This window comes from Schistocerca piceifrons, chromosome 1 (genome assembly GCF_021461385.2).
Source record: "Schistocerca piceifrons isolate TAMUIC-IGC-003096 chromosome 1, iqSchPice1.1, whole genome shotgun sequence".
Lineage (NCBI taxonomy): Eukaryota > Metazoa > Arthropoda > Insecta > Orthoptera > Acrididae > Schistocerca > Schistocerca piceifrons.
In genome coordinates, this window is record NC_060138.1 from 1,024,369,029 (window position 1) to 1,024,382,158 (window position 13,130).

Genomic DNA, 13,130 nt, shown 5'->3' on the forward strand with positions numbered 1-13,130 from the left:
GTATCGAACGCCTTCCGGAAGTCAAGAAAAATAGCATCTACCTGGGAGCCTGTATCTAATATTTTCTGGGTCTCATGAACAAATAAAGCGAGTTGGGTCTCACACGATCGCTGTTTCCGGAATCCATGTTGATTCCTACATAGTATATTCTGGGTTTCCAAAAACGACATGATACTCGAGCAAAAAACATGTTCAAAAATTCTACAACAGATCGACGTCAGAGATATAGGTCTATAGTTTTGCGTATCTGCTCGACGACCCTTCTTGAAGACTGGGACTACCTGTGCTCTTTTCCAATCATTTGGAACCTTCCGTTCCTCTAGAGACTTGCGGTACACGGCTGTTAGAAGGGGCGCAAGTTCTTTCGCGTACTCTGTGTAGAATCGAATTGGTATCCCGTCAGGTCCAGTGGACTTTCCTCTGTTGAGTTATTCCAGTTGCTTTTCTATTCCTTGAACACTTATTTCGATGTCAGCCATTTTTTCGTTTGTGCGAGGATTTAGAGAAGGAACTGCAGTGCGGTCTTCCTCTGTGAAACAGCTTTGGAAAAAGGTGTTTAGTATTTCAGCTTTACGCGTGTCAACCTCAGTTTCAATGCCTTCATCATCCCGGGGTGTCTGGATATGCTGTTTCGAGCCACTTACCGATTTAACGTAAGACCAGAACTTCCTAGGATTTTCTGTCAAGTCGGTACATAGAATTTTACTTTCGAATTCACTGAACGCTTCACGCATAGCCCTCCTTACGCTAACTTTGACATCGTTTAGCTTCTGTTTGTCTGAGAGGTTTTGGCTGCGTTTAAACTTGGACTGAAGCTCTCTTTGCTTTCGCAGTAGTTTCCTAACTTTGTTGTTGTACCACGGTGGGTTTTTCCCGTCCCTCACAGTTTTACTCGGCACGTACCTGTCTAAAACGCATTTTACGATTGCCTTGAACTTTTTCCATAAACACTCAACATTGTCAGTGTCGGAACAGAAATTTTCGTTTTGATCTGTTAGGTAGTCTGAAATCTGCCTTCTATTACTCTTGCTAAACAGATAAACCTTCCTCCCTTTTTTTATATTCCTATTAACTTCCATATTCAGGGATGCTGCAACGGCCTTATGATCACTGATTCCCTGTTCTGCACATACGGAGTCGAAAAGTTCGGGTCTGTTTGTTATCAGTAGGTCCAAGATGTTATCTCCACGAGTCGGTTCTCTGTTTAATTGCTCGAGGTAATTTTCGGGTAGTGCACTCAGTATAAGGTCACTCGATGCTCTGTCCCTACCACCCGTCCTAAACATCTGAGTGTCCCAGTCTATATCTGGTAAATTGAAATCTCCACCTAAGACTATAACATGCTCAGAAAATTTATGTGAAATGTATTCCAAATTTTCTCTCAGTTGTTCTGCCACTAATGCTGCTGAGTCGGGAGGTCGGTAAAAGGAGCCAATTATTAACCTAGCTCGGTTGTTGAGTGTAACCTCCACCCATAATAATTCACAGGAACTATCCACTTCTACTTCACTACAGGATAAACTACTACTAACAGCGACGAACACTCCACCACCGGTTGCATGCAATCTATCCTTTCTAAACACCGTCTGTACCTTTGTAAAAATTTCAGCAGAATTTATCTCTGGCTTCTGTTTTATTAAAATGGGAATCAACACCCCAGGCATAAATCGCCACTTGGGTTGTATCGGTCATATCTGTGGATTCATCCAACCCTAGATACTAAAATATGAACTTACGCACGATTTTTTAAACTGTCTTCGATTTATTTTCTTTCTATCAGCGCTTGAAGTTCCGGTACTTTACCAACGCAGCTTCGACAGTTTACAATTACAATACCGATTGCTGCTTGGTCCCCGCATGTTCTGACTTTGCCCCGCACCTGTTGAGGCTGTTGCCTTTTCTGTATTTGCCCAAGGCCATCTAACCTAAAAAACCGCCCAGCCCACGCCACACAACCCCTGCTACCCGTGTAGCCGCTTGTTGCGTGTAGTGGACTCCTGACCTATCCAGCGGAACCCGAAACCCCACCACCCTATGGCGCAAGTCGAGGAATCTGCAGCCCACACGGTCGCAGAACCGTCTCAGCCTCTGATTCAGACCCTCCACTCGGCTCTGTACCAAAGGTCCGCAGTCAGTCCTGTCGACGATGCTGCAGATGGTGAGCTCTGCTTTCATCCCGCTAGCGAGACTGGCAGTCTTCACCAAATCAGATAGCCGCCGGAAGTCAGAGAGGATTTCCTCTGATCCATAGCAACACACGTCATTGGTGCCGACATGAGCGACCACCTGCAGATGGGTGCACCCTGTACCCTTCATGGCATCCGGAAGGACCCTTTCCACATCTGGAATGACTCTCCCCGGTATGCACACGGAGTGCACATTGGTTTTCTTCCCCTCTCTTGCTGCCATATCCCTAAGGGGCCCCATTACGCGCCTGACGTTGGAGCTCCCAACTACCAGTAAGCCCACCCTCTGCGACCGCCCGGATCTTGCAGACTGAGGGGCAACCTCTGGAACAGGACAAGCAGCCATATCAGGCCGAAGATCAGTATCAGCCTGAGACAGAGCCTGAAACCGGTTCGTCAGACAAACTGGAGAGGCCTTCCGTTCAGCCATCCGGAATGTCTTTCGCCCCCTGCCACACCTTGAGACGACCTCCCACTCTACCACAGGTGAGGGATTAGCCTCAATGCGGGCAGTATCCCGGGCAACCACAGTCGTAGTCTGATCGGGGGATGCGTGGGACGAGCTGGCCGTCCCCGACAAACCTCCATCCGGACCCCCACAGTGATGCCCATTGGCAACAGCCTCAAGCTGTGTGACCGAAGCCAACACTGCCTGAAGCTGGGAGCGAAGGGATGCCAACTCGGCCTGCATCCGAACACAGCAGTTGCAGTCCCTATCCATGCTAAAAACTGTTGTGCAAACTGGCTGGCTCTGAGCACTATGGGACTTAACACCTATGGTCATCAGTCCCCTAGAACTTAGAACTACTTAAACCTAACTAACCTAAGGACAGCACACAACACCCAGCCATCACGAGGCAGAGAAAATCCCTGACCCCGCCGGGAATCGAACCCGGGACTGTTGTGCAAAGAACGTCTGAACTAATCTACAGAGAGCGCAAACAAATCGACACAAAATTTAAACGGTTATTAAAATACAAGATTGCCTAGTAAATTCAGTAATGCTGCTACTTGCGCACTGCTGACACACTGCTCGGCGGCGGAAGGAGACTACGCGATTTTACACTATTCAGGTACTAAAACGCGATGCTACAACTCTCGAATACTATAATACGCCCGAAATTTATGAATTAAACAATGCAAGTACCAAAAACACGCAAAGAAATTAAGAATTAAACTATGTAACAAATGAGTGAGCTAGGAGTATACGACTTGCTGCTGCAGCTGCTTATTCAACTGCGGCAGGGAGCACACTGACTGTGACCAACCGACACTGGACGTTCAAAACAAAAACGGAAGACAGACGACTATGCGAATTTACACTATTCAGGTACTAAAACGCGATGCTACAACTCTCAAATACTATAATACGCACGAAATTTATGAATTAAACAATGCAAGTACCAAAAACACGCAAAGAAATTAAGAATTAAACTATGTAACAAATGAGTGATCTAGGAGTATACGACTTGCTGCTGCAGCTGCTTATCCAACGGCAGCAGGGAGCACACCCTGTTTATTTATAACATTTGTTGTTATGCAGAAGGTTTCCTTCATAAGTCGTTCACCAGATCTTGTCAGAGTTGTCCTTTCTACTTATCAAACAGAATCGCATGTTTAATCTAATAAATACACTTGTTGTCATACTGTTTTGAAATCGAGACAGCCGGCCGAGGTGGCCGAGCGGTTCTAGGCGCTACAGTCCGAACCGCGCGACCTCTACGGTCGCAGGTTCGAATCCTGCCTCGGGCATGGATGTGTGTGATGTCCTTAGGTTAGTTAGGTTTAAGTAGTTCAAAGTTCTAGGGGACTGATGACCTTAGAAGTTAAGTCCCATAGTGCTTAGAGCCGTTTGAACCATTTTTGAAATCGAGACAGATTCTTTGCACATCAAGTACATCGGTTTTGTTTTAAGCTACACAAAAATAGTTTACAGTTCACCTGCTTTGGACACTTCGCAACTCTTCTGCAACTTTCCTGTCCTTAAGTTCGAAGTCTTACTAGCTGAGGCCATTCCAAGTTTTCATTTTGAACTGAAACAAAGACTTTTTTTGACATATCCCTGAGACTGAAGCATAAAAGAAAACGGAAAACTATTTTAGAATGCTTCACTTGCCTAGCTACCTTACTGTAAAATTTCGAATCCCACTTCGGTTATTTTTGCAATGAATGTTTTTTGAAACTATTTTGAATTTCAAGTCGATAGCATTATTAGTTGCTGAAAATAAGAGACAAATGGATGAAGTCGTACTAGAAGGGTTCCTTTTCTACCTTTTTAGAGCAGAATCTTTAACCATCACTAGTAAAACATATTCTTACTATTAAGTTTTTATTTATTAATAAATTTAAATGTAGGTACTTGTACAAAAATCAGCGCTAATGTCGGTTGGTTTATTTACCCACCATAACTTAATGCACAGAAAAAGGCAAGCCTGCTAAAGCTACTTACAAGCATCACAGATTAATTGAAAAAAATGAAAGCTGACTTTACTTAGCTGAACTAATAATAGGTCTGTAGCGATCGAATGTGCACCACGCATACGCACAAACATAAAGGTACGTAGGTTTTGCAGTAAGATGGCAGTGCGACAGACGTATCCTGTTTCGCAATTCATGTTCTTGCTGTCTGTTCGTTGTATGTCGCCAAGAGAGGCGCGCGGGCTTTTCTAAATAAACCCAACACCGTGATTTATTTTTCAAACGTATATAGAAGAAAATCTAACGATAGTTAAGTCAACGAACTGAGATATTCGTTTTGTAATTGGATGTGATACAAACGATGGTTGACGGAATTTTCTTTTGAGAGTTTTAAGTGAAATAAAAGTTTTATTTTTCGTTCGTATGAAACAGCTCCGTAGGCTAATAATTAGTACCCTGCGGGGTGACTACCCCTGGTTTAGAGGTACGAAGTGTGTTAGTAAAGTAATGAGACTGAGAACAATGCGAGCGATCTGGTAACACCGTGTTGTCCTACTTGTGTAGATCAGTGTGTTCATCCCTTTCAGATGCTCAGTTCGAGTTTCAGCTACGTACAGCCATCACGTGTATTTTGAGAGCGCCACCAGTGAAGTTGTGTTTTTGTTGTGTGTTAGGGAAAATTGAAAAGTGGAATTTGTAGCAACATTATGCTACTTGGAGAATCAATGCGTGTGACCTGAAACATCCTATGGAGAACATTCCTTATGAAGCGCACAAGTTTTAGCTGGCACAAGTCATTTTTGGAAGGCCGAGAACACTTAAAAAACCGTGCTCTTGTGAGATCAGACCGACATATAACAATAAGGTTCAAATGGTTCTGAGCACTATGGGACTTAACATCTGAGGTCATCAGTCCCGTAGAACTTAGAACTACTTAAACCTAACTAACCTAAGGACATCACACATATCCATGCCCGAGGCAGGATTCGAACCTGCGACCGTAGCGGTCGAGCGGTTCCAGACTGAAGCGCCTAGAACCGCTCAGCCACAGTGGCCGGCTAACAATAAGGATGTGCTTGACCTGTTAAACAGTTCCATTGTACATCAAATTTTGACTGAATATTTGTACATTGCAGACTAGTGGATGCTGCATCATGACGAGCCATATGTCTCACGGCCACTCCCACCACGGAACTTTTGATCTCAAACGCCATTCCTGTTATTCCACAGCCCCCATATTCACCTGATCTGAGTCCTTGAGTCTTTTTGATCTTTTCCCGAAATTGAAACAAGACTGAAAAGGATGTCATTTTGGAGCTCTTAAGAACAATCAAAAGAATTGAGTAGCATGTTAAAAGGCTCTACCGGCTGAAGCATTTCAGTGCTGCTACCAAGACTGGGAATAACAACTCCGCCTGTGTATTGCTACCGAAGGGAACTATTCTGAAGGTAACAATATCGTTGTTTCGAAAGCAAATGGTAAACACCTCGTGTTTTACCCATCATGAGCGAATCACTGGAAATGAAATGAGCGTTTGGCTTCTTGGGCCGGGCCGCCCCTTGTGGGGCAGGTCCGACTGCCTTGGTGTAGGTCTTATTACATTCGACGCCACATTGGGCGACCCGCGCGCCGGATGGGCGCGACCTAGCCGGGAATCGAACCGAACCCGGGCCCATAGGACGGCAATCCGCCACGCTGACCACTCAGATATCGGGGTGGACACTGGAAATGACAGGGAGCTGCAGTATATTACCTTTCCTCTTCAATCTGCACTAAAGGAAACTGCTGTCAGAGATGAAGCTGACTTAGGGTAACCAAATTATTTTCGGTGAAAACCGGGACGCATTCACCCAGGTGCCAATGGACACCTCATTACACATGTACCCAGGTTTCTTAATTTTAAATATTAATGTTTTGTTGATACATTTTGTTAACCCGGTTATTACAACTAATAAGAGGATACAAAAGATTGATATAATCTCATTTAATAAACGTATACAGTAATAAAGAAATGTATTACGATTTTACAAAATTTTACAGCCATTCAACTTTTAATCAATTAATATTAACATGAGCTTTAATATTACTGAGCACTTGTAGATGGAATTGACTGTCCTTGGAGAAAAGGGTATTTTTCACTGCCTCCAACCTTCTTGATCATGTCTTTGTTCTTTGAGACACAGTCATAAAACTCGTCACAATCCATTTTGTAGTTGTACAGGATCTGCAGGATTGCTTCAAGAGAGTCCACCTCCATTCTGTTTCTTTCATCAGTCCACTGGATATTAATGAACGAAAATATTCTTTCCACATTGGCATTATGGTCTGGGATTGCAAATAAATACCTTGCAATTATTACCAACTCAGAGTAATGCTGAAGACAGTCACAGCTTTTAAAAAAACTCACCCACTTCTCATGACGTTCCAATGGTGTTTTTTTTTTTTTCGTCATTCCACTTGTGAAGACTTTCTTCAACAACATTTGTCAGTATGCCGAACTGATCAAAGAGAATGGAATCATCGATTTCAATCTCTTTACTCTTCAAATAAGAAACTGTCTCTTTAACACTTTCCCATTTTGGCACTCTCTTCAGTAACATCCAATCAAACACCGGCGCTGAGGGTAAATATAAGGCGCTCCACTTGCTGAGATATTCTACACAAGTGTCATAAAACTTGTTAACTTCTTCTCTAAAACTCCTTTTCGCTGCTTCTGATACTTCTGCTCTTTTAGGGACAGATTTAACATTAAAAGAAATGAACTGCTGTTCTCTCCTCTTAGTAACAGTTTCCAGAGTATTTTTCAAAACATTATTTACCTCTATTACACTTTTCGTGCTTCCCTCAATTTCCTTTATCCCATGCTGCAAAGTGCTAAGCTGACTGTGAATGAACCACAAGTAGGCTTCACTTAAAGGGTTACTGAAAAACTGAACCAATATTTTGGGGGCTTTGTCTTCATTTAGGAAAAAATCTTTTTAACGGTTCAAACAGGCGGATTACTCTTTCAACTGCTGGAAACAGTGATAACCAGCGAGTTTTCGAGTGACACATTACATTCATATATTCAGTTCCGACATAATCACAGAACTCCTTAAGCCTCTCTGTTATAACAGTATATATGTAAAAGTGTGAGTATACCTTCATGACGATAGTTTCAACACAGCTTAAACTGTCAGCAGATGTCTGTAAAACATGTGCAGCGCACCCTATGCCTTCAATGTTCTCATGCAATGTTGCCTTTAATTTGGTAAATACGTTGCATTTGCCTTGTCTTTTTACACCAACCAAAGTTTATGTTGGTGCTGTCTCCACAAAATGCCACACATTTATTTTTCTCAAGATCAAACATTTCGATAGTATTCTTGCAAAATCTTGAAATTTCGTCAGATGTTTCATTAGGTAGGGAACTCACCTTCAAAAGTTTGGTCTGAATTTCCTGATTAATATCGAAAAACTGAACAACAAACGGAAATATTTTAGTGGCCTTATGATTGCTGGCAGCAGTAGATATCCCGTAGAAAGAAGACTTTCTGATGTATTCAAGGCTTTCCTTTACACTCTGGGGAGCAATAACTCCTTTCACTAAGGCTGACACTTTAGTTCTTGCTGAACTAAACTTTTTTGCAATGGAAGAATCATCAAACATAATGCTGTTAAGCTTATTAGTACAATCACTAGATCTATAAGTTTGGTGATGTTTTACCGTGTGGTAGGCTAGTGTAAGCTCATCTCGAACTTTCATCTCTTCACTTGACTGATGTTTCACAAAATAATTTTGTAGAGTTTTACTGCAGCTCGGTGCACTGTATCTGTTAATGTGTTTCTTTGACCTGATGTGATCAACTATGTCGGAACGTCCACCATGACTTATACTAATATAACAGTTACATACGGAACACTCTGCTTCGTAATCAAAACGACCTTTCTTAACGAAATTCGATTCCTTGGAATAACAGTCACTGAACTTGCAGGCAGGTTTCGGCATTGCGTTTCACAGTACTGCAGCAATAATACCACAACTATGAGAAAAAACTATTGCAGTTTGTCTGACAAAACATCAACTACTACACTGTTCTGACAATGAGTGTGTAAGTGGCGTGACAATCGGACGGTTTCATAGCTCTGTTACAATAATACAACTTACTACTTGTTGGCCAAAGTACCGCTCAAAGTAAATTATTGCCTGAGTGTATCAATATTGATACTGTGATTACTAGTATGGGACAATGGAGGTTTTAGACAAATAAGCTAAAATATATTAATTTCTTGTATTTCCTTTAATATAGCGAAATCCCAAACTTTGAGAAAGCTTCACGAAATGTATTTAAAAACTGAATTCCGGGACGACCGTCCCGAAACAAATTTTCGGGACACCGGAACACAGGGATGAAAACCTGGACAATCCCGGTTTTCCGGGACGTTTGGTCACCCTAAGCTGACTGCTCTGCAAAAGGATTCCAGTACCTGGCTGGTTACATCGTGTATCGTCCTGAGAATTCAGATGACACTGTCTAGTGATATTACTACAAGTTTGAAACATATAGGTTGGATCGAGGTCTTATCTTGCGATGAGCTTATGGCTTTGACAAATGACTAGTTACATAAAACGTCTCAATTCGTACTTACTTGTAAAGGATTTTAACGGTTTGAGGAGTGTTTCGAAGGGAAGATATAGAGGGTGTCTAAGAAAATGCCACGTTTCTACAAGAGCTAGTGTTGGTCAAAACGAGAAAAAAAAACCTTCACAATGCCGAGGTCTGTTCAAATGTTGCATGAAGATAGATAAATGGATAAAGCAAAACGATTTTTTTTTTAGATTCACTAATCTTTATCCGTTGTCACGGTACTATGGTTTAAAATCGAGCTAAATGTAGCATATAAACTTCGTTCTTACGTCAACTGAATTGGCGGAAACGGTTTAAAGCGATTCAAATAGACAAAAAATGTATTCAAACAATGGAAAATCCAGGATGGAATGTAACAATGTTATGAGAAGGAAAGTTGCTGCTCACCATACAGCGGAGATGCTGAGTCGCAGATAGGAAGAATAAAAAGACTCTCACAATTAAAGCTTTCGGCTATTAAGGCCATCGTCAACAGTGGACACATACACACAAACGCGCGCGCGCGCGCAGACACACACACACACACACACACACACACACACACATACACACACGCACACACACAGAATCCTGCCTCGGGCATGGACTTGCAATTTATAGGCTAAAGTCCCTGATCCTGTACCCAAAATCCAGAAGATTCGCCAGCCACAGTAAACACTAAATGATATTATATGGCTGAAAATCATAGATTTAATAGCTAAGAAATTTTTTGTGGGGGTGGCTTTGCTCCTGAGGGGGGGGGGACGCTAAAACATTTTTTTTTTTTAATTTATGGATGGGGAGGGGGGGGATTGATTTTTTCTCTGAGGGGACCCCAAACCCAAACCTTGTTACATGAGTGGCGAGGAGTGTAAGATCAAAAGGACGCAAATTTATTTCCTTCTAGATAGTGGGATACATCTAGAATAGGAATTATCCGAGAGTGGGAGTGCATTTATAACGGAAGTAGCCCAGAATTGGGATGCATGCATCCTAAACTTTAACGACTTGTCGTCATGTCGCACAACATGAGAAATGATATCTGGGATGACATGATGGCATGTATCATGTTATACGACATGATATAATGTATCATGTTACTTTACTTGACACTATGCATTATATTACATGACACGGGTACTAATAATAATAAGAAAACAAGCGAAAATGTCAACATGTTTTGATTTAAATGTTTTGAAGCTGCCAGATAACTCGAAAAGTTAGTTTCCGTCTTTTTTACATCCTTTACACTGCCCAGGACGTGTTCACCTTTTTTGTGCTATGATGCGAACATTTTTCATTCTAATAACGATACACCGGCAAAGCAATACTTGTTGAGATATTGGCCAATCTGTCTTCTCACTCCCATCTGCATCTTAAGCAGTGCCGCATATGGTTCCTGCGCAATGAATCACACACTCTGTTAAATAAACATGGCTCTCTTAGGATCGAATCATATCCGTTGGTCACACTCACCTGTAGCGTCTGCACATTATCGGTGGGTTGGGCATCCACCAATGCCTTGAAATAACCCCGTAGCCAAAAATCCAAAGGATTAAAAGGCCAGTGCACGGAGACGCCATGTTACCGGACCTCCAAGATCCGCCTACGACACGTTGCGATAAGATACTGTCTCACGACCCATAGCAAATGGGATGGTACCCGTAGTGCATTAACCACTGTCGTTGTCTTTTTGCAAGGGTAACGTTCTCCAATAGCGCTGGTAATTAATCGTTCAGAAATCTGTGATACACATCTCATGTTAATCTGGTAAAGTGTATGGGCCTATCAGTCTGTCACCAGTTCTTGCCATACACCTATACTGAAGCGACATCTATACTGAAGCGACCCTGGCGCCTCACTTCCATGATTACTCGAAGATTTGCATCTGCCCACAATTGCGTGTTACATAATTTATTACTCCATCTCTTGTGGATCCCGCCTCATCTCTGATAAAATGCAGGCTTTGAAATGGAGATCTTCAACAGCTCATGTATCAATAGGTAATGGTTTCTGGGCATACCACTACAGGAAATATTCCTCTAGTTTTGACCAGTATTGCCTCCCGTAGGAATATGACGCGTTTTTAACCATCCTTTAGATTGACAACAATCTGCGCTGCTATCCAAACGAATTATTCTGATTTTTCACCATAAATTGTTAAACGCTGCAAAAGAACTATACTTATCATTCGCATGACGTTCCTGAACGTGAAGTTGAAGATGCAAAAGGCAATAATAGCAGCGTAAAAGCGAAAATCCCGTCCGTGACACTCTTCGTCCAGCCATAACACCTGAACAGGTAAATCAACTGCCTTAAATGTTTTTCTCAAAACGTATTACAATTATAAGCAGTTAACTGTGTTTACGACCTGCTTGCTGTGCCAACCGCTACTTCGTTTTGGTCCTGTAGTGACGTCATTGCAGCAGCCAATCGCAATCCGTTTCGCTTTGGGTCTTTTAATAACTTTTTTACTACCATGTAATTAATGCAACCTTGGAACAAGCTAAGCCACTGTTTTTTTTAAACTGCCCATTATTACCCTATGAATCATACGGACGTTGCTGAGGACTAATAGGAAGTCCATTCATCATTGTTACTTCTTGCGCAGGTCAGATATTTTTGCATGTACCTAAGTGCACTCGTTTCCGTCATTAGAGAAACCACAACACAAGCATAACTTGAGGGGGGAAGAAAACAGTGATTGGCACTTAAGTTGAGCATGTTGTCACCGCAGTGGTACAGCAGAAGATTATCACATGCAAACCAGCGGCTATGTAATCAGTTGGCGTTATCTGTTCATAGCAGCAACTGCGCATTTTGGAGAGGATAGATGGAACTGCGAGAAAGAGAGGAGACAGCTGGGATAAATTTTGTGCTCGTGTGGTTCACAGGCTGTGTCAACAACATCTAAACTCAGTTCAGGCATCTAGTGAGTTCTGTCAAGTACGGACACGATCTAAGATGCGATCTGCAGCAACATATTGTGTAGTCCTTTTTATGCAACCACTCGGAGCTGCTAAAATCTTTACTAGGTTGCTATTAGTTTCGACAATATATGTCATCATTTTGCACACTAAGACTTAAAATTATGTCTACCGCATGTCCATTATTGCAGATATGTTACTTATCTTGGTAATGCTGTCGAAGCAAGTGAACTTTAATGCCAATATGATCGTAAACTGGTGTTAATTTCTCTTCTGGGCGTATCTTATTAAAAGGATTTCTTTTGATGCATTTCATTAATTTTAATTTAAAGCGTGGGTATGACGGTATTATACTTGAAGCTTTGTCTGGAAAAGCCTACAAAATCTTGTTCAGTTTGGGCTCCACATCTCTGATAAAAGACGGGGTTCGTGAAAAGTAAGCATCCATAAAAGGCTAGGTCCATAAAATGTTCTTACGGATGTGCGTCAGGGATCTGATAAAAGACAAGATTTTACGGTCTTTTTCTGACTGGGTTACATGTGCAATACTGCCATATTAACGGCTTCGATTAAAATTAGCAAACTGCATCGAGAGCATACATTTCAAAAACAAATGTCTGCAACAGAAAGTAATGTCGTTTACTACTAGGGAATTAACTAGATACTTAGATATTTTACAATAATGAACATGAGGTTGTAATGGAACACCTTTTTCTAACATTATCTTTTTTTTTTGTAGAAATCACCGATATCATTTATACTATCGATTCTTGTATAGGTGAACATTATGTCCGCTGTTTAAGTGAAAGAATTTCATATGATTTTGTATACAATGTATTATGTTTCAGACATAAATGTATAAAAAGAAATTAATTTGTTACTCTCTGTATGTACAGTCAAAAAAATTATTCTTCTTTTAGAAATATTTGAAATTACGAAATTTGTGGCATACTTAAAATTCGTATTATTAATTGCAGAATCTAACACGAAT